We start from the raw sequence: 22,214 nt of genomic DNA, 5'->3' as shown, positions 1-22,214 counted from the left end.
GGTCATTAGGGGCTCTTTTAGTCTGGTTCCTGGGACCTTTTAATGTCCCCCACCCCTTCTTTACTATCTCACTTTTCTGGCACTGTAACACATTCCAGGATTATCTTATATTTTCCCTGGGATTTCAGGACCTGAGGATCCCTGTTTCCTGTTATGGGATAATGGTATTTGGAAAACAAGTTCTCACTGGGCACTGTGGTACATACCTGTAATCCTGGCACTGTGGGAGACTGAGGCAGGCATATCACAAGTTCAAGCCCAGCCTGAGCAACTTAGTGACCTAGCAAGACCCTGTCTCAAAAAACATTTAAAAGGTGGGGAGTATCTAGGAGTGGGTCAGTGGCAGAACATGCTTAACTAGCATAAGCAAGGCCCAGGGTTAAATCTCCAGTTCCACAAAAGAAGAGGGAGGAGGAGAAGGAGGAGGAAAGAAATAAACAAAGAAGGAAAGAAGACAGGCTCTGGAGAGCTAGGTCTCTCTCACCTTTTGAAAATTTTTAAAATTTTATTTTATAGCTCTTATCTTGGGTTTTTTAGCAACTTAATCATATTAACTACAAAAAAAGATGGTTTTGCTACCCCCAGTATTTCTACACATTTTTTCTTTTATCTAACTTCACTATTAAGTAAACTTTTAGCTTTAGAATAGTTTCAGATTTACAGAAAAGCTGCAAAAATAGTAGAGAAGCTCTGTATACATCACACCTGATTTGCCCTGTAATTAACATGATACACAATTACTGAGCCAAGGACATTATTACTAACTAATATCCATAATTTATATTGCAATTTCCTGAGTTTTGACCTGCTGTCCTTTTTCTTATTCAGTATCCCACCCAGGATACTCCATCTCATTTGTCATCATGTCTTCGTAGGCTCCTCAGAAGTAACTCAGTTCCTCAGACCCTCCTTGTTTTTGTTGACCTCTTTAAGGGTTGGTGACTTTGTCCTTGATGTGCAGCTATAACAGAATACTTGAAACTACGCAATTTATAAAGAATAGAAATAAATGTATTTCTCATAGTTCTGGAGGCTAGGAAGCCCAGGGTCACGGCACCAACAGATTTGGTCATTGGTTCCAAGATGGCGGCTGGTTTCTTCATCCTGTGAAGAGAAGGAACACTGTGTCTTCATATGGCAGAAGGTGGAAAGACCAAAAAGGAGGAACTGACCAAACCCTTTTGTAACAGCATTAACCCATATATTAGTGAGGTCACCTAAACATGTCCTACAGGCCACCTCTCTCAACACTGTTGCATTGGGGATTAAGTTTCCAACACAAGAATTTGGGGGGCACATCCTGTCCATACCAACTGGTCAGCTATTTGGTAGAATGTTCCCATGAGGATTTTGTTCTCATGATTAGACTGGGTGGTGAGTTTGGGGATGACAACACAGAGGTAAGGTACATGCTTACACATTGTTCAAGAGGTGCACACGAGCAACAGGGGTGGCTGCTGTTAGTGTTGACCTTGACCATCTGGCTGAGGCAGGGCTTGTCAGGCTTGTCCACTGGGAAGTTACTCTTTCTCGCCCTTTCCACACTGCACTCTTTGGAAGGAAATTGCCAAGTGCAATCTAGATATAAGAAAGTGAGTTGTGTCCTTTCCTTGAGGTATATCTATGGAAATTATTTAAAATTCTTCTGCATGGGAGGTTAGTCTATTCTCCTTTCATTTACTTATGAAATCATTTACTAACATCAGTATGGACTCATGAATATTTATTTATTTCTTTAGTGGCACTTCGATTGAACCCAGGGCCTTCACACTGAGGTATACCCTAGTCCTTTATTTATTTATTTATTTATTTATTTAGAGACAAGATCTGGCTGAGTCATTAAATGGCCCAAGTAGGGCTTGAATTTATGATCCTTCTGCCTCAACCTCCCAGAGGACTGGGATTACAGGAATCCACTCTCGTACCCAGCATAGATTCTTATTTTATACTTTGAGTGCTTGGTTCAGCAGCACATATACTAAAATATTTTATACTTTGAGTCTATTTCAATATTGTTTTACTTATGGCTATGGCCATTAGGAGCTCTTTCAGTTGGCTCCTGTGTCCCTTTGACACATTCCAACTATAGTGGGTACCTTTTTGTTTTTTAGAACTTCCTTAATTTCTGGCTCTACAAGGTGCTTCTTGTAAGACTGTCTTATACATTCTGTCCCAGCCCTAGAACCAAGAAGTTAATTGGTTCTTCAAGGAGCTCTACTTTCTTTTACTAAAGAATGGCATTTGAAACCAAAATCTGGGGTCTGGGTATGTCTTGAAAAATAAATACAAATTGATTATCTTGGGCTTTCTAGCTGTTTAATCACACTGGATAATTTTTTAAGATGATGATTTAATCAGTTTCTTTACAATATTTATACATATTTATTCTTTTTTCCTGTATTTTGTTATAAATATAGTTTGTTTATTTGTTGAGACAAGGTCTCACTATGTAGTTCAAGGCTGGACTTGAACTCACGGCAATCCTCCTGCCTCAGCCTCCTGAGTGCTGTGATTATAGGCATGTGCCACCATCCCCAGCTCTTTTCTATATTTTTTTGTTTACTTTGAGGGAGTACTGTGAATCAAACTCAGGGCCTCATACTTGCCAGGAAGGCACTGGACCACTGAGCCATATCCCCAGCCCCCTTCTTTTCTATATTTTTTAAAAATGAATTTTATTGGTACATTTTAGCTATACAATATAATGACATTCATCATTAGAAATTTGCACCTTTACACAATCTCTCTTGGTTCTTATTTTCCCCTCTTCCCCTGCCCTCCCTTCAACCCCTCCATCCCTCCCTATTTACAAAGACTTTGTTTCCATTTTTTCATTTTCTCATATTAATTCCATTCCCATCTTTCCTTTCCCCTACCCCTCCCACTTCCCCTTCCCCTTTGCCCCTTTTCTTCCTATTTCACATTATCTATTATATCTTTTAGTCCTTATTTACACATTCAGTTTCTCACACTAGAGAAGCTATTTGATATTTACACGTGTGTCCTATTTGTTTCACTTAAGAGTATCACCTCAAAGGGCTAGGTATTTAGCTCAGTGGTTCCACCACCTGCCTTGCAAGCGCAAGGTCTCGAGTTCAATCCCCGGTACCAAAAAAACAAAAAGCAAACAAAGAGTATGGCCTCAATGTGCATCCATTTAGCTATAAATGTCTCTAATTTCTCATTTTTTATGGCTGAGTAGTACTCCATTTTATTTTTTAAAAAACACATTTTCTTTATCCAGTCTCCAGTTGATGCACACTTGGTCTGCTTCCAAGTTTTAGCTTTTACAAACTGCGCTGCTATGAACATGGGTGCACATATATCACTGTGGTATGATTCTTTTAATTCTTTGGGGGAGATACCCAGCAGGGGGACTAGCTGGGTCAAATGGGATTTCCAGTCCTAGTTCTTTGAAGTATCTCTATACTGATTTCCACAGTGGTTGTACGAGTCGACACTCCCACCAGCAGTGGAGCAGTGTTCCTCTTTCCCCACAGCCCTGCCAGCATTTGTTATTAGTTGATTTCATGATAACAGTCTTTTCTATATTTTTAAGCAGGTAGAATAGTCACATAAAATTCATGAGCTACAAAAGAATAATTGCATTTTATGTGGCACTGGGGATGAAATCCAGGGCCTTGAGTATGCAAGGCAAATGCTCTACCACTGAGCTACACACCCAACTCTACGTGTAATTTTTATGTTGCTTTTTATTACCTAACATGTCATCAGCATTTCTTCATATGCTTAGTGGTTCTTCAAAAGCATCATTTTTGGGCTGGGGATGTGGCTCCATGATAGAATTCAAGCTTAACCTGAAAGAGGCCCTGGGTTTGATATTCAGCATTGCAAAAAAGATAAAAAAGGAAATCTAGGCCCAGGGATTTAGCTCAGTGGTGCTGCCACCTGTCTTGCAAAACAAGGTTCTCAGTTTGATCCCCGGTACAAAAAAAAAAAAAAAATTTCAGCATCATTTTTCATAGCTGCTTAATAATTTCTCTTGTGACCATACTATAATTTATTTAACTATTTTAAACAACATTAACTATTTTAAATAACCATTTAAAACAACATAACATTTACCAGTGTCTTACATTTACATTTACTTTTTTTTTTGGTACCAGGGATTGAACTCGGGATCTTGCGCTTTCGAGGCAGGCGGCGGAACCACTGAAATAAATTCCAGCTCCACGTTTACATTTTATGTAAGCTCCGGATTTCATAGGTATAGCACAGGACTGGGAGTGGAGAAAGACTCATGGGTCAGGGCTCGAATTAGAGCTGAGGCATAGGGTGACATCACTCTTCCCAATTCCCGTGTGCTTCATGAGAGTCAGATTTGGGATGCTGCCACCTCCTTTTCTTCTTACTCCTCCTCTTCCTCCCTTTCTCTTTCCTTCCTCCTCTTTTCCCCTTCCTTCTCCTTTTCCCCTCCTTCTCCTCCTCTTTTCTTCCTCTCCCCCCCACTCCCCCCAGTCCTCCAAATCCTCCCGTCCTCCTCCTTCCTTCTTTTTTTTTTTTTGGTACTGGAGATGGAACTCGGGACCTTGCGCTTGCGAGGCAGGCGCCAGAACCACTGAGCTAAATCCCTGGCCCTCCTCCTTCCTTCTTGTTTCTCCCCTTCTCCCCATCCTCTTCTATTTCTCTCCTCCTTCTCCTCCCTTTGTCCTCTCCCCTTCCTTCTCCTCTTTGCAGTGCTGCCTATGGAACCTGAACCTGCTAGGCAAGCACTCTACCACTTATAGAAGAAGCACTCAAGCACTTAAAAAATTTGTTTCTTCTTTAATATCAACCTGGCATTTTTTCATTGTCTTAGTCCATTTTCTGTTGCTATAACAAAGTACCTGTGGCTGAAAATAGATAAAGAGAAAAGGCTTATTTAGCTCACAGTTCTGGAGTCTAAGAGCACACTTCCAGCAACTGCAAGGCTCCTGATAAGCACATCATGGGGAAGAGATCACATGCTGAAAGAGGCAAAAGGAAACTGAACTCATTTATAACAATCTGCTCCTCCTGTAACTTATGTACTCTTGAAGAACCTATACCAATCTCTTCAAGTGGGCAGATCCCTTGTGATCCAAGTGCCTTGTAGAGATCTCACCCCCTCTCAACACTATTCTTTTGAGGAACAAGCCTCATCACGAGTTTCTGGAAGGACAAACCAGGCCAGAACTGCGCATTCATTATTCATTGATTCATTCCACAAATATCCATTGAGCATCTACTCTGTGCCAGGCACTGTTCCACCAGCTGTGAATACCAAATAAAGATCTCTGCCTTGTGGAACTTTTACTTTAGAAAGGGGAGACAGACAATAAGTAAGAGATGTAGCAAATAATTATATAACATGTTAGAAGTCTTATTACATAAAGAAAAGAAAACGTAGGGCAGAGTAGTGGGAATCAGGGAAGCACATGATGGTTAGGAAAGGTCTCATGGAGAAGTGAGACTCAAGTAAAAATTAGAAGGAAGGGAGGCACGGGCCAGGAGGACATCTAGGTGAAGGACATTCCAAACAGAATAGAGAGCCAGGGCATAGTTCCTGGCTTGAGAACCAGCTTGTTTTTTTAAACACAAAAGCATTTTTCATATCATTCCATGTTACCCAGTGCCTGAAAAAATCAACTTAAAGGAGGAAAGACTTATTTTGGCTCATGGTTCCAGAGATTTTAGTACATGGTCACTCGGCCCTGTTGTTTCTGTCCCAAACATAATGTTGGGGAGTGGGTAGCAGAGCAAAGCTGGTCATGTCATGGTAGCCAGGAAGGAAAGAAATGGAGTGGAGACTGGGAACAAAATGTCCCCTCCCAGGGCATACCCAGTGACCTGCTTCTTCTGACAGAGCCCATCTCCTGAAGTTTCCACCACCTCCCAATTTCCTACGTGGCCATGAATTGGTCAATGGATTGATCCATTGAAGAGGTTGGAGCCCCCACAATCTGACCCCCTCCCAAGGTCCCATCTCTGAATGCCACTGCACTGAGGACCAAGCCTTCCACAGAAGAGCCTTGGGGAACATTTCAGATCCAAACCTTAACACATTTAATGTTTCCTTTTTTTTTTTTTTTAGTACTAGGGATTGAACTCAGGACCTTGCGCTTGTGAGGCAGGTGGTGGAACTGCTGAGCTAAATCCACAGCCCAACACATTTAATGTTGCGAAACTGCTTTCATTTGCAGTACTGGTGTTTGGACCCAGGGAGTCATGCATGCTAAGCAAGAACTCTACTACTTAGCTACAATCTCAACCCCAGTTTTTCTTTTCCATTTTGAGACAGGGGCTGGCTAAATTGCTTAAGCTTGCCTCAAACTTGCCTCCCAAGGAGCTAGGATTATAGGAATATGCCACCAAGCCCAGCTGCAAAACTGTTTTCTGAACTCCATGAAAAACAAGAAAGCCAGATGCAGGTCGGGGATTTAGTTCAGTGGTTCCACTGCCTGCCTCACAAGCGCAAGGACCCAGGTTCGATCTCTGGTACCAAAAAAAGAAAGCCAGGTGCATTTTCTATCCCAAAATAATAAGAGAAGAGCTCTCTCCTTCTCGCACTGCTCTCTGTGTGCCTCTAGGCCACATGGCAGAACCTAGGAAGGGTGACTTTGTAACCTGAACTAATCCCAGCAGATGTAGCAGGATGCCAACAACAAGACAAAAGTTTATTCTTAGCTTTGGACTTGCCAAACAGAATTTTGTGGCTCACAGAAGAGGCAGTAGGTACAGAGAAGTTATTGGCACGTGTGATCTTGACCATAAAGTTGGGAAGAAGCTCCAAGGAATGGCAATGTTTAAAGCACTTGTTTCTAAACTCTGGTCCCAGGAACCCTTTAATTCTTTTTTTTTTTTTTTAACCAGCGATCGAACTCAGGTCCTTGTGCTTGCACAGCAGGTGGCGAAACCACTGAGCTAAATTCCCTAGCCCAAAGCAGGAGGGCCATGGCCAGTTTTGCTCATAGTTCACTTAGAGAAGCTCTTTTTTTTTTTTTTTTCCTGGTGCTGGGGATCGAACTCAGGACCTTGTGGTTTTGAAGCAGGTGCCAGAATCACTGCGCTAAATCCCCGGCCCCAGAAGCCCTTTAATTCTTAAAAATTTTTAGGATCCCAAATAACTCTATATTTCTCATATTAGAAATAAAAGCAGAATTGTAAAGATTATTTGATTGAAAAATAACAAAGATTGAATCTATTGTATGCTAACATAAATAATATATTTTATGAAAAACAACTAGATTCATCTAAACAAAAATCAGTGAGAAAGTAGCATAGTATTAAATTTTTGTGATTCTCTAAGTCTGGCTTCTGCATTCGGTTTATTGTAAAATGTTGTTTTGGTTGAAGTTCATAAGAAAATGTGGCCTCACTCAGGTGTGAACTTAGAAGAGTGTTTTGATTACCTCTTCAAATAATTGCAAATAGTCTCTTTGTTACTAGACCAGAACTCAACGATTTGTAGATTTCTAGTGGTTCATTATAGTATGGAATCTGAAAGTATATGAACTCTTTGAACTTTGTAACATTAAAGTTCAAAATGTTAGATGGGTGTGTGTCACTCTGGGAGGCTGAGGCAGGAGTATTGCAAGTTTGAGTCTAGCCTGCATAATATAGCAATTTAGTGCGACCCTGTCACAAAAAATAAAAAGGGATATAGCTCAGGGCAAAGCCCTTGCGTTAAATCCCCAGCACTGGAAAAAGAATACAAGACTAATGTGTTAAAATTATCCTAATAGCCAGGGATTTAGCTCAGTGGCACCATCCCTGCCTCACAAGCCCAAGGTCCTGAGTTCAATCCTCAGTGCGAAAAAAAAAAATTATCCTAATAACAGTTTTGGTATCAGAAGTAGGGTGTTGCTGTTAAACATGAAAAGGTAAAAAAAATTAATTATATGACATTGTCTCAGGAGTCAGACAGTGTAGAAACCAATGCCAGACAGACCCATGTTACACAGTGGCAAACATTTGATCCAGCTGTCCCCTAGATGAGGTGATACTGGGCCAATAGACCGGGGGAAAGACATTGTAAACAGAACATTAATAGTGGATCTTGGCTCTTACTAGTCAGAAAGAAGAAAAGATAGAAAGAAAAGATAGAATAAAGAGATATTCTCAGGCAAAAAGAAAAAAAAAGATTTTTTAAAAGGACTGAGGATGTAGTTTAGTACAAAGGCCCTGGATTCCACCCCCAGTAACCCCCCCCCAAATCCTAAATGTGTGACATTGTACATTAAGAAAATCCAATTGTTCCTATGTACCACATGGCTTAGAGCGGCAAAGGCCCATGAAGTCTCAACTCAGCAACAATGATCAGATGGACTGACCCATAGGTGGTGAGGAGAATGTGATAAGCAGGCAAAGAAAGAAAGGGGGGGGGGGAGAAGGAGGCAAAGAAAGAAAATCAACCTTGAGAATTTCATTTAGGAAAGAATTTTGGGTGGTTATGTGTACATGCAAACAGACTAGGAAGAAACAGACCAGAAGCCTACTACTTCTTTGAGGGAATTGAACTGATAAGGAAATCATGGGATCAGACTATAAAACCCTGTATTGTTCAGATATTAAAACAAAAATGGGGCTGGAAAATGTTGCTCAGGGGTGGAGCACTTGCCTAGCATGTGCAAGGCTCTGGGTTCCATCCGCAGTACTGCAATCACTCACTCACTCAATCAATCAATCAACCAATCAATCAACCAACCCAATATAACTGACCTTCAGGTCTCCAAACTTCCATGGGTTGGAATGGGCTGCCAGGGCTGTATATTCCTTGGGTGGTCATTGTCTCTAATATATATTTCAGATGTGGCCCCAGACAACAGTGGCCATGGGAGGACCCAGGGAGTGAGGACAGGGCTTTGGTGTTTCTTCAGTTATTTCAGCTTCTCTGTTCTCTCTTCTGCTGGGAATCTTATTATTTACATCTTGGACCTTCTGGGCCTGACGCCAGAACACTTATCTCTTTTATCTTCTTTTATCTTGATTTCTATTCCCAATATAATTTTACCCTATATTGTCAGTTTTTTTCTATCTAATTTTACAAAAGGCTCTCAACAGTGACTATCTTTTTTTTCACTTCCTCTTTTCAGCTTTGGAAATTATGTCTTTTTAATTTCCAAACACTGGCTATGGCCTATTTGCATCCTGTGTGGGATTCCCATTTTTCTTTCTCAAAGTCTTTTCTGTTACTCCTGACTTAGTAGGAGCCACCTGTTCAGCTTGATCCCTTTCCCTCGACAAATGGGTTGTCGTTCTTTTTTTCTGCAAACCCAAACATACAGATCCTTGGCTTCTGGATACAGCAGGCGCTGGAGTTCTGTGGTTCCTGGCTGCTTCACACCCAACCCAGGACTAAAGCAATCACCCCCCAGCTGCTTTCAGTGTGTGCCCCTGACACTCAGCAAAGTTCCTCTTCTGGATGCACTCTTGGACAACAGAAGCTGCCCCTGCCAAGGTCATGGCTCTGCCTTGAGCAGCGGACAGCAGATGGTGGTGGATTTGGGGTGTGAAGCCCCAACCCCTTTGTCCCAGCTCGAGAGATCTGTAGAAAACACTGAGGCTTTGCAGTGACCACAGCTCAGTTCAGCTTCTTCCTTTGCCTAGGTTTGCTTCCTTTGCTTTCCCGTAGGCATCAGTCTCCAGTAAACCACCTGTGCATAGGTCTCAGCAACAGAGGCTGAGCCTCAGGAAACCCACCTGCCAAATGTTTCTTGGTCAATAGCTCCCAGGGAGTGGAAGACATGGCATCTTTGTCATAGGGGCCTGGTGGGGAGACACCCAGCAGTTGGGACCTTCTATGCAGGCCTGTCAGGTGGGGTGCTGCCTTCTCAGGTGCAAGCTGAAGGGTGCCTGTGATGGGGCAAGCACTCTACATTCCCCAGGAATGACATTTCCACTGCAGCCAAAGCAGTGAACAAAAATCGTGAAACCAACAAAGACCAAGCAATGACGACAAGTAAAGCCTATTTACTCGGAACTTGGGGCTGGGGATTTAGCTCAGTGGTTCCGCCTCCTGCCTTGCAAGCGCAAGGACCAGAGTTTGATCCCCGGTACCAAAAAAAAAAAAAGAATAATTTCAGAACTTGTTATGGCAGGGAGCCGACACTCACCACTACTCATATTTTGGTAGAGAGGAATGGAAAACCTTTATATTGGACAGAAGGCAAGGCTCCATGTAGACCCTATTGGCATGGGAGCTATAGGCAGGCTCGCTAGAAATGGGGTCTCCTGTGTGGCTGGGTAGGAGGACATATTTGGCATTCTTTTTGGGGGAAGCTCTCTGTTTCTAATAAGGCCCTGATATATTGGGCTGGTTTTTTACAGAAGTTGTCATTTAACTCCTTGGATTTTTGCTGGCGAGGACAATGTGGCTTTCTGCAGTCTGTTAGACAGCAAGCTGGCTTCCTGGGCTCTTTATTGTAGATAACAGGTAGGTTTTCTGGGCTGGTTCCAGCAAGTTGTGGGCTGAAGTTCTGTGTTCATAGATGGTCTGCCTATTATCTGTCTTTCAAAGGAGATCCAGGACAGGGAACAGCAGACAAGGGGTTGCTAAAGAGCAGCACCAGAGTCTCCGTAAGAGCAAAGGGACCTTGCAGAGCCTGCCCAGCAGGACTTCATCCTCTCAATGATCTCTGGCTCTCAGGCATCTTTCATTCTTCCACCAGCTCCCTGGTATCTTTCATTATTTCTTCTTCTGAATGGAATTTTTTGCTATTATTTCTATTTCCGTTTCATGATTACAAATTGGGTTGGGGAGGCAGCCCAGGGGGGCAAGCAGCAGAAAAGAAAAAGAAAAAGAAATTCCTGCTGAGATACAGCATGGTAAAATCAGTCAAGGAAAACTTCGCCAAAAGCTACAGGGAAGAAGATTTATGGCCTCAGAGAGGCAGCAGTAGGACTGTAACAGCATCTCAACAGCAACAGTCAAAGTCCGAGACAAGACAAGGGTGTTTGGGGATTTTTGTTTTGTTTTCTTTTTTGGTACTGGGGATTGAACTCAGGACCTTGCCCTTGCGAGGCAAGCGGCAGCACCACTGAGCTAAATCCCCAGCAGAGACAAGGGTGTTCTCAATGTGCCCATCTCAACTTTTATAACTAGGGAAAATGTGTTTCAAGAATGAGGAAGAAATATAGACGTTTTTAGGCAAAAAAAAATCGTAACTAATTAAATAAAGTTAAGAAAGTTTACAAACAGAGATCCTAACTATGGAAAAGAAAATTGACCACAGATGGGAGGCCTGGGAAGCAAGAAGAAAGGCAAACAGTAAACAGGGGGGTAAATGATGTAAATTCACTCACCTGGTGGGGTTTTAAAAACAACACCAAATTAAAATACATGACAGGGGCTACAAGTGTAGCTCAGTGGTAGGCTGTGTGTTTATCATGGAGAGGTCCTGGGTTCAATCCCCAGCAGCACCCAAAAAAATGAATACAACTAAAATAAAATAATAACACATAAATCAGGAAGAGGATTAATGGAGTTAGAGATTCTGAGATTTCTATGTTATCTGGTAGTAGGAGTAAATGTACCAATTAAGTTTAGATATTGATAAGATACATTAAGTATGTTGGCTTTTTTTTTCTGATGCTGGGGTTTGAATGCCATGTCTTATGCATTAGGCAAATGCTTTATCATGAGCTCCACCCCCAGCCCCTGAGTATGTTTTCATTCTGAGACTATGTAACCACTGAAAAAGTAGATATGAAACAAGGTAATTTCTAAATTAGTAGCAAAGGGAAATGAAATAATTTTGAAAAAAATCAATTCAAAAGAAAGGAGAGAAAAAGAAACACATAAGTAGGACATATTAGAAAGCACAAAATAAGGTGGTAGATTTAAAACTGAATGAGTTCATAATTACATTAAATGTAATCATTTTAATCCATTATTATATTACACTATGTTATACTAAATTGGGGGTGGGGTATAGATAAATGTTGTGATTACATTTTTGAAAAATCTAACTGCATGTTATTAAAAAGAGACATCTCTGAAATTCAAGGATAAACATTGAATATAAATGGGGAACCAGGAGTGGTGGTACATGCCTGCAATCCCAGCTACTCAGGAGGCAGAGGCAGTAGGATTGCAAATTCTAGACCAACCTGGGCAATTTATCAAGACCTTGTTGAATCATTTTTTTAAAAAATCTCTGGGGATGTAGCTCAACAGTAGAACACTTGCCTAGCATGTGTGAAATCCTGGGTTCAATCCCCAACACACACACACACACACACACACACACACACACAGATTAATTTTATTGGGTCATGAGTGCCTAAATATTTGATCAAATATTACTCTAGATGTGTCTGTAAAGGTGTTTCTGATGAGATTAAATGGACAGTTTGCAATTATTAGTTACTCTTGCAGATACATACCTTATGCCCTTTTTTCTATATTTCTTAATTTCCCCAATACTGGAAAAAACTAAATGGGAACTGAGGAGTTGGTGAGAGATGTGAGGGGAGAAGAGAAGGGCTGGTGGCTGGAAGGGAACATGGGGTGAGGGTGGTTAATCAGCAGGACAAAGTTCTTATGGTAACAGTAGGGACTAATCCCATATCCCAGTTGAGGAGACCTTTACCCAGGGAGTCACGTCTTCCAACCTGACAGGAAGCGGGGAGGAAAGCAGTGATGTGGATGGAGGTCTGGAGCAGGTGGGGAGTTAAGGGAGCTCCTGTCACACAGCTGCTGTCTCTCTGAATAAAGAGGCCAGATCTTCTCCCGAATGAGAGGAGGAAAGAGGAGAGGAATGGGCACTGGATTAGTCAGCTTTCTAGTATCATAATAAAATACCAGAGGCAGGTTAACTTTATAAACAAAAGAGATTATTTAGCTCACAATTTTGGAAGTTGAAAGGACAAGATCAGGTGGCCTTATGGATTCTGCCTCTGGTGAGTGTGGGTCGGTGTCACATCCAGGTATCCTGATAGGAGCATGCGCAGTGAGCTGTCCCAGCTCAAACCAGGAGACCCAGAGAGCTGAGTGAAGCCCAGCCCAGGTTTTATAACACCTCACTGTCACAAGAATCACTTCAAGTCCTTCAGGGCAAGGTCCTCCATGGTCTCAGGGCCTCCTGCCAGCCTCCCTCCCCTCACTGCCACCCAGAGGACTACATCTCCAACATGTGGACCCTTGGGAAACACCATGACCTTACCCAGACCATGGCAGGCACCTACCAAGAAGGGCAGGCAGGAAGGCATGGGTCCTGTTCAGCACTCGGGTATAGGCATCAGCAAGGAGACAGCTGGATTCCTCTGAGGGGTAGTAGCATCAGCAGGGTGCATTGGGAAGATACTATGTCAGCAAGAGAGTGACCTTCGCAATGGATCACAGCATCCAAGCAGAAGAAGGGAAAATAACAGAGAGGCCTGGGGGGCTGGGTGGACTGAGGCTCAGGAGTGAGTACAGCAGGGTAAAGATGTGGGACAGCTGCCTGGAGGGCCCCAGAGCAGAGGCCTCCAAGGAATGGAACCTCTGCTCACAAATGATGACAGGGGTCTGAGTGTGGCCTGGAGGCACTGGACTGAGGAAAAGCCAGGAAGGTCACTGGGTGAGAGGTGAAGAAAGCCAGAGGCACACAAAGGATGGAGTCAACCTTCATCACCTCAGGGCTGGAGACAGAGGTACAATGCAACGCCATCAAAATTGGATGAAGAGACTGGCAGACGCTGTGCCAGGGAGCACAGAGGGTGGTATAGTCCCACTGAAGCTCAGATGAGGAACAGCTCTGAATATATTCTTTTTCAAAGCATGAAAATATTTTTCCTAGTACTTCATGCAGACTGTCTTCCAGAAACGGCAAGTTTAACACAGCCCTTAGGACAACAGGAAGTCTTCAAAACATACACAATCCAACAGAGGACAGTATTGTGGAGGGGAAGGAGAAGGGATGATCCAGCACATTATAAGGCTATAGGGAAATATAAGTGAAATCAGAAACGTAGATGAGAGGAAATAGGCAGCAGTTTCCCAGGGTTCCTGATTGTGATCCACTATGAGATGGTGCCCTTATGACTTGGGTTAGGGGCCGTGCACCGTGGGAGGTTTAGCATTTAGAATCCATCAAATACACCTGGGCATTCTAATTTGTTTGGCTGGAAGTAAATGACTTCATGAACACAAATGACAAGATAGGGTTTGTGTGTATATCAACAATGATTGGGATGAGTAGGAAATTATGAAAACAATACCATTCACAGTAGCTTCAAGAAAAAATGAAATATCTAGGAATTAACCTAATGAAGGAAGTGAAAGACTTCTACAAAGAAAACTACAGTACTCTGAAGAGGGAGATTGAAGAGGACCTCAGAAAATGGAAAGATGTCCCCTGCTCCTGGATAGACAAAACAAATATTCTCAAAATAGTCATACTTTCAAAACTGTTACACAAAACTCAATGCAATCCCAATCAAAATATCAACAGCATATTTTACAGATTTAGAGAAAACAATCCTAAAATTCATATGAAACCAGAATAGCAAAAGTAATTTTGGGCAATAAAAGCAAAGCAGGTGGCATAGAAATACCTGACTACAAGCTATACTAAAAAGCAATAGTGATAAAAATGCCATGGTACTGGAACAAAAACAGACATGTGGCTCAGTGGAACAGAGCTGAGGATACAGAAACCTCAACTATTTGATCTTTGACAAAGGGGCCAACAGCATATGTTGGAGGAAAGACAGCCTATTCAACAACTGGTGTCGGGAAAACTTGTTAATTGTTTGCAGAAGAATGAAACTGGACCTTTATCTCTCACTATATTAAAATCAAAATGGATCAAAGATTTAAACATTATAATAGAAACATTAAAACTTCATGAAGATAAAATAGGTAAAGCACTTGAAGATATAGGTGTAGGAAAGGATTCTCTAAATAGAACTTCAATCACACAAGAAATAGCAAGAATCAACAAATGGAATTATATCAGACTAAAAGACTTCTGTACAGTGAAAGAATCAGTCAGTGAGCAAAGAAACAACCTACAGAATGGGAAAAAATTTTTGCAAGCTACTCCTCAGACAGAAGACTAATATCTAGAATATATAAAGAACTCAAAAAAATTAAGCAACCTAAAATGAAAAACCAGTCAAGAAATGGGCAAGGAAAATGAACAGATATTTCACAGAAGAAGAAATAAAAATGGGCAACAAATATACAAAAAAATGTTCCATGTCTAGGGCCATTAAAGAAATGCAAACTAAAACAACACTATGATTCCATCTACCTCTGCAAAGAATGACAAACATTAGGAAATCAACCAATAACAAATGCTAGCATGACTGTGGTGAAAAAGGAACCTTCCTTCATTGTTGCTGGGAATGCAAATTAGTACAACCATTATAGAAATCAGTATGGAGATTTCTCAAAGAACTGAAATTAGAAATTTCACATGACCCAGCTATCCTCCTGCTAGGTATCTGCCCCAGAGAGCTTAGGTTACCATAGTACAGCGATACATGCATATCAATGTTTATGGCAGCACAATTTATAATAGCTAAATCCCAGAAGCAGACTGTATACCTATCAATGGATGACTGGATAAAGAAAATGTGGTATCTACATATAGTGGAATACTACTTGGCTGTAAAGAATGACACATTTGAGACATTTGTAGGAAAATTGATGCACCTTGAAAATATAATGTTGAATGAAATAAACCAGACACACAAGTTTAAATACCATATGGTAGCCCTCATTTGAGTGAGGCAAAGTAAAACAAAGAAAATGATAAAGTATGGATAGAAAGGGACAAAGGGACAGATCTCTTGTAATAGGGAAGTGGTCGAAGGGAACAAGGGCAAGGGATGAGGTGGAGGGAAAGGGGAAATGTTAGGAATAAACATGTACCATGTACAGGAACCTAATAACCCCAATTAATGTAAACACTATATGCCATAACAGGAGCCAAGACAAATAATATTAACAAGTATAAGAAATAGGATAGGGGACAGGGAGGAGGAGAGGGGAGGAGGAGGGAAGGGGAAAGGGATTAAGAAAAAAGAAACAAGCTGTGATATGTACATGTAACCACTTCCCAAGATGATTGTAAATTGCATAAATTGCCAACATGTACTAATAAAATTTAAAAATTATATATATAAAAAAAGATAAGGTTGTGTTGCTGTAAACATCTCAAAGAACAGGAAACAGCCATTTCTTTACTTCCCCAGCATACTATCCTTCAAACTGGTAGCTCTTTTGCTTTGGTCCCATGTACAATCAGCTGATCAACACAATTCTTTTTTTTTTTTATCAATACAATTCTTCTTTGTTTATTTCCTGGCACTGGGGATGGAATCCAGGACCTATTCCCCTAGCCCCTGATTGACATCATTCTTAGAATAACTGACTATATTGGGTTTGTTGTTTGTTTTGTCTCTAAGCAAAGAACTAGTTTTCCACTCTTTTGTCACTTTGGCCGGAGAGACTTGAACTTGTAACAATAACCTGTAAAGGATGGGCTGAAACACTGGAGGCCTCAGTCACTGTATGCTTCACACCTCCACATGTGTATTGGGACTAAGTTGTCTTTTATTATTTTGTTTTGTTTTGTTTGTTTTGGTGCCGGGGATTGAACTTGGGACCTTGCGCTTGCAAGGTAGGCGGTGGAACCACTGAGCTAAATCCCCGGCCCAGTTGTCTTTTATTATTAATGAGCATTTCTCCTTAAAAGTAGTTTTTCTATTATAAAAACCTATTTTCTATTGTAAAAGTAATACATATTACATAGATATTTTGAGAAATACAGAAAGGCATGATAGTTTCTTTGCTATTTTTGACTAGTATTATAGACGACTGTTAGAATTATTTTGTCAATTTCCAAAAGGAATAAAAAATTAGTTCTGTATTAAAATTGCATTAGCTGGGTGTGGTGGTGCATGCTTAAAATCCAAGCACTCTGGGAGGTTGAGGTAGTTCAAGTCCAGCCTAGCAAATTAGAGACTTAAAGAGGCCCTCCTTCAAAATTTAAAAATTTTAAAGACGGGATGTAGCTCAGTGAGAAGATTCCAGGTTCAATCTCCAGTATCACAGATAGATAGATAGATAGATAGATAGATAGATAGATAGATAGATATTAAACTTATGAATTATTATTATTATTATTATTTTGGTTCTGGGGATCAAACCCAGGACTTTGCGCTTGCAGGCAGATGCGGTGTCACTGAGCTATATCCCCAGCCCTATGAATTAATTCTGGAAATGTATCTTTTTACAAGATCTTGTTTTCCCATGCAAGAACAGGACATATCTATTCATTTATTCAAGTTTAAGTCCTTCATACAAAAAATTCTAAAACTTACCCAAGTCCTGAAGGTTTTCCATTAATGTATTCCTAGGTATTACATTTTTGTTATAAGAATGACGGATATTTAAATTTTTATTTGGTTACTGGTGGTATATAAGAAATCTACTGATATACCTATTTTGTATCTGGCTAGATTCTTTTTTTTTATTAGTACATGTTTGCAGTACACAATGATTACATTCATCAGGAAGAGTTACCATGTGTAATAACACATCTTAATACTTCTTATATCCCCTCCTCTCCCTTCCCTCCCACCTGCATTTTTTCCCTACTTTGCCTCTATCTCTTCCTTTCTTATTATCTATCCTTTATTTTGCTCTTTATTTATATTTTGGGTTTCTTGCATAAGAAAAACCATGCAATATTTAAGATTATGTGTCTGATTTATTTCACTTAACATTATGGTCTGAAGATGCATCCATTTTCCTACAAATGATTCAAGTTTATCTTTCTTTATAGCTTTATGGCTGTAGTATTGTGTTGTGTATAAATACTATATTTTCTTTATTCATTCATCTGTTGATGGACATATAGGCTGCTTCCAAGATTTAACTATTGGGAATTGTGCTGCTATAAACACGGGTATGCTTTTATCACTGTAATATGGTGTCTTCAGCTGTTTTGGAAAGATACCTAGGAGGGAATAGCTGGGTCAAATGGAATTTCTGGTTTTAGTTTTTCAAAGGATCTTCATACTGGTTTCCATACTGGTTATACTAGTTTACATTCCTACCAACAAAGCAGAAGGGCTCCTTCCTCCCCCACCCCCAGGCCTTTGTTGTTGTCTGATTTCTTGATTATAGCCACTCTTTCTTCAGTAAGATGGAATCTCAGTGTTCTTTTAATTTGCATTTCTCTAATGGCCAGAGATGTGGAATATTTTTCATGAATCTATTGGCCATTTGTCCTTTTTCTAAGTGACAATTCATCTTGGTTGCCCATTTTTTGATTGGCTCCTTTATTTTGGGGGAGTGTAATTTTTTGAATTCTTTATATATTCTAGGTATTAGTCCTCTGCCTGAGAAATATTAGTCAACGTTATTTTTCCATTCTGTAGGTTGTTTCTTCACTCTATTGGTGGTTTCTTTTGCAGTGCAGAAGCTTTTTAATTTCATATGATCCCATTTGTTGATTCTTGGTGTTCTGTCTTGTGCAATTGGAGTCCTTTTCAGAAGTCCTTGCCTAGGCCTATGTCTTCAAGAATTTTACCTATTTTATCTTCTAGCAGATTATTTCTGTTTTAGTATTTAGATCTTTTCTCCTTTTAGTTTAGTACATGGTGAGAGATATAGGTCAAGATTCAATCTTCTGTATGTGCACAGTCAGTTTTCCCAGCATCATTTGTTTTGCTTTGGTTTTTTTTTGCTTAAATTCTTTTTTTCTTTTTTTTCTTTTTTTTTTTGGTACCGGGGATTGAACTCAGGTACTTGCGCTTGCGCAGGCGGTGAAACCACTGAGCTAAATCCCCGGCCCTTGCTTAAATTCTTTTATTGATTCATTTTAGGTATACAATACGTTTACATTTCTCATTGGGTGCTTGTACCTGTACATGATGTATCTCGGTTCTTATTTTTTCCCCATTCCTTGGCCTCCCTTCACCCCCTCCACCCTTCCCTATTTACAAAAACTTTGTTTCCATTTTTTCCCTTTTCTCATAATTTTTCCTTTCCCTTCTTTCCTTTCCCTTTCCCCTCCCACTTCCCCTACCCCTTTGGACCTTTTCTTCCTATTTCAAATTATCAATTATTCATTTTAATCATTTTAATCCTTATTTACACTTTCAGTTTCTCACACTAGAGAAACTCTTCAGTATTTACAAGTGTGTCCTATTTATTTCACTTAAGAGTATGGCCTCAGTATGCATCCATTTAGCTATAAATGTCTCTAGTTTCTCATTCTTTATGGCTGAGTAGTATTCCATTTTATTTAAAAAGCCACATCTTCTTTATCCAGTTTCCAGTTGATGGGCACTTGGGCTGTTTCCAAGCTTTAGCTATTACAAACTGTCCAGCACCATTTGTTAAAGAGGCTATCTTTACTCCAGTGAAAGATTTTGGCTTCTTTGATCTACACCCTCTATTCTGTTCCACTGATCCAACTATTTGTTTTTGAATATCATACTCTTTTTATCACTGTACTTTTGTCACTGTACCTTGAAGTTTGGAATTGTAATTCATCCTTCTTTGCTTTTGTTGCACAGAATTGCTTTTGCTATTCTGGGTCTCTTCTAGTTTCATATGAATTTTAGGATTGTTTTCTCTAGCTCTACGAAGGATGTTGCTGTTATTTTGATTGTGATTGTATTAAATCTCTATATCAATTTTTGAAGTGTAACCATATTGACTATATTGGTTCTGCCTATCCAGGAACAGGGGATATCTTTCTATTTTCTCATGTCCTCTTTGATTATTTCCTTTTTTCAGAGTACTGTAGTTTTCATTGTAGTATTATAGACAGCTAAGTTAGGTAGAAATATTATAGACAGTCAGACAAGGCTAGGCCCTCAATGGAGTCAGTGCAGAAGATGAGAACAAATTACAACTGTGGCTGAAGGCTCATCCATTGAAGGACAGGCCTCAAGATAAAGACGGAATGACTAGGCCTACATACTGTTGTGCCCAGATCGCAAAGTCCCAAAGACCACCAGGAAGCCGTTTCCGATGCAAGCACACGAGGGTTGTTTATTCAAGCTCGAGCAGGGACTCTCAACTGTCACCGACGCAGCGGGTCAAGATTGAGAGTCCCGACTCTAAAACACCAGGGGTTTTTATAGAGGTTACAGCAAGGCGCGGGGTTTCAAATCACACATAAATCGCACGATTGGCTAGCATTTAGCAAGTTTTGAAAGTTTAAACCTGATTGGCTGTGCCTTGTGCGCTGAACTGCAAACAGCTGCTCAAGTCATTGAAAAGAACATCTGGGATACTGGGGTATTGGGGTAACTACTGATTAGCTGTCGCAGGCCATGAGAAGAGCATCTGGGACATTGAGGCAGGTACTGATTAGCTGTTGCTAGGCTAGTTGCTAGGGGACTGCTGAACATTATCACAGGCAGGTGGCCAAAGTACATCTTGCGGCTTTTCTTGGAACTAGAATTTATGTCCAGGCCACCTTACTCTAAGATGGGGCCAAATTTTAAAATGGAGTTACTCAGGTCTCACAATACCTCCCTAGGGAAGAAGATAATTGGTATCACCCGGTCCAGTAAAGTCTAGATAGACATCAGTCACCCTGGTGGGTGACCAAGACCCCCCTGATCCATCCCTTCCTAAAGAAGGTCTTTTTTCTTTCCATGTACACTTGCTACATGACTTGCTTCCCCATTGGATCAATTATTACCTAAGTGGCTATACTTGTAATCTCATTGGTTGATCATAGTTTTGACCCATGTTGTGTCTACCTCATGATTTTGCTCTATAAAACTTCCTTTGAGAAGTAGGCTCTTTGGCAACCCACTTTTAGGTCCCCTCCTGTGTCTCAGGAGCCCCCCCCCCCCATACACTTTTCCTACTTTTAACCTCCATTGCTTCTTAGAATTCATTCTTTGATTTTAGGGAACACCAGCTCAGCATATCTGACATCTAGTAGGTTGGGAATTACATTTATTTCCCCTATATCAGAAGAGGTCCTTCACTTCCTTAGGTTAATTCCTTAGTATTTAATTTTTCTTGGTGCTATTGTGAATGGCATTTTTCCCCCTAATTTCTTTCTCAGTGGGTTCATTATTAGTGCATGGAAACCCTATTGATTTTTGTGTGTTGATTTTGTATCCTGCTACCTTACTGAATTTTGTTATTAATTCTAAGAGTCTTTTCATGGATTTTGGGGGGCCTTTATTTAGAGTATCATACTATCTACAATAATGATAATTTGACTTTTTTTCCTATGTATATCCCTTTTATTTCTTTTCTTGCTTAGTTGCTCTTGCTAATGTTTCAAATACTATGTTGTACAGGAATGTTAAGAGTGGACATCCTTGTCTTGTTCCTGATTTTAGAGGGACAACTTTTAGGTTTTTCCCATTTAATATGATGTTGGCAGTAGGTTTGTCATAAGTGGCTTTTTTTTGTTGTTTTTTATTTTTTTGAGACAGGGTCTTGCCATGTAGTTCAGGCTGCCCTTAAACTCACTATGTAGCACAAACTGAGCTTGAACTCACCGTGATCCTCCTGCTTCAGGCTCTCAAGTGCTGGGATTACAGATGTGCACCACTACACCTGTCTATAAGTGGCTTTTATTGGATTGAGATAAGGTCCTTCTACACCTATTTTCTTCAGTATTTTTTTCATAAAATGATGTTGGATTTTGTCAAAGGCTTTTTCTACATGTATAAAGATGATCACGTGATTTTTGTCCTTGCTTCTGTTTATGTGATGTATTACATTTATTGATTTGCATACGTTGGACCATCCTTGCATTCCTGAGATGACACCTACTTGATGATGATGTATGATCTTTTCTTTTTTAATTTTTTGTGGTACCAGGGATTGAACTCAGGTCCTTGCACTTGCGATGCAAGTGGCAGAACCCCTGAGCTAAATCCCCAGCTAATGTATGATCTTTTTGATGATTTGTTGCATTTTGTTTGCCAGAATCTTGTTGAGAATTTTTGTATTTATATTCATTAAAGAGATTGGTCTATAGTTCTCCTTTTTGGATGGATCTTTGTCTGGTTTTAGAATCAGGATAATAATAACTTGCAGGAATGATTTAGGAGTACTTTCAATTTCATTAAAGAGCATGAGGAGTACTGGAATTAGATTTTCCCTAAGTTTTTGTTGAATTCAGCAGTGAATCCATCCAGAACTGGGGTTTTCTTTGTTGGCAGAATTTTTATTACTGCTTGTTATGGCCTGTGTCTAGATGTCCCTCCAAAGCCTATGTAGTCATAGGTGGGGCTTTTTCAGAGGTGGT

At 40.4% G+C, this 22,214-nt stretch overlaps 1 long non-coding RNA gene across 1 annotated transcript in view; it reads right to left on the bottom strand.

Annotated features, from left to right (window-relative positions):
• Nucleotides 1-480: 480 nt before the first annotated feature.
• The window catches only part of LOC110350655 (uncharacterized), a 37,086-nt gene continuing 15,352 nt past the window's right edge, over nucleotides 481-22,214 (bottom strand). Inside the window, exon 2 of the long non-coding RNA XR_002397360.2 lies at nucleotides 481-1,104. This is a non-coding gene — a long non-coding RNA (uncharacterized LOC110350655). The remainder of the gene's footprint in view (nucleotides 1,105-22,214) is intronic.

This window comes from Heterocephalus glaber, unplaced genomic scaffold (genome assembly GCF_053883595.1).
Source record: "Heterocephalus glaber isolate CG9 unplaced genomic scaffold, H.glaber_assembly_v1.0 deba00000594, whole genome shotgun sequence".
In the NCBI taxonomy this organism is placed as follows: Eukaryota; Metazoa; Chordata; class Mammalia; order Rodentia; family Bathyergidae; genus Heterocephalus; species Heterocephalus glaber.
The sequence above is the reverse complement of the archived record's forward strand: the minus strand, read 5'-3'. Positions and strand labels throughout refer to the sequence as shown.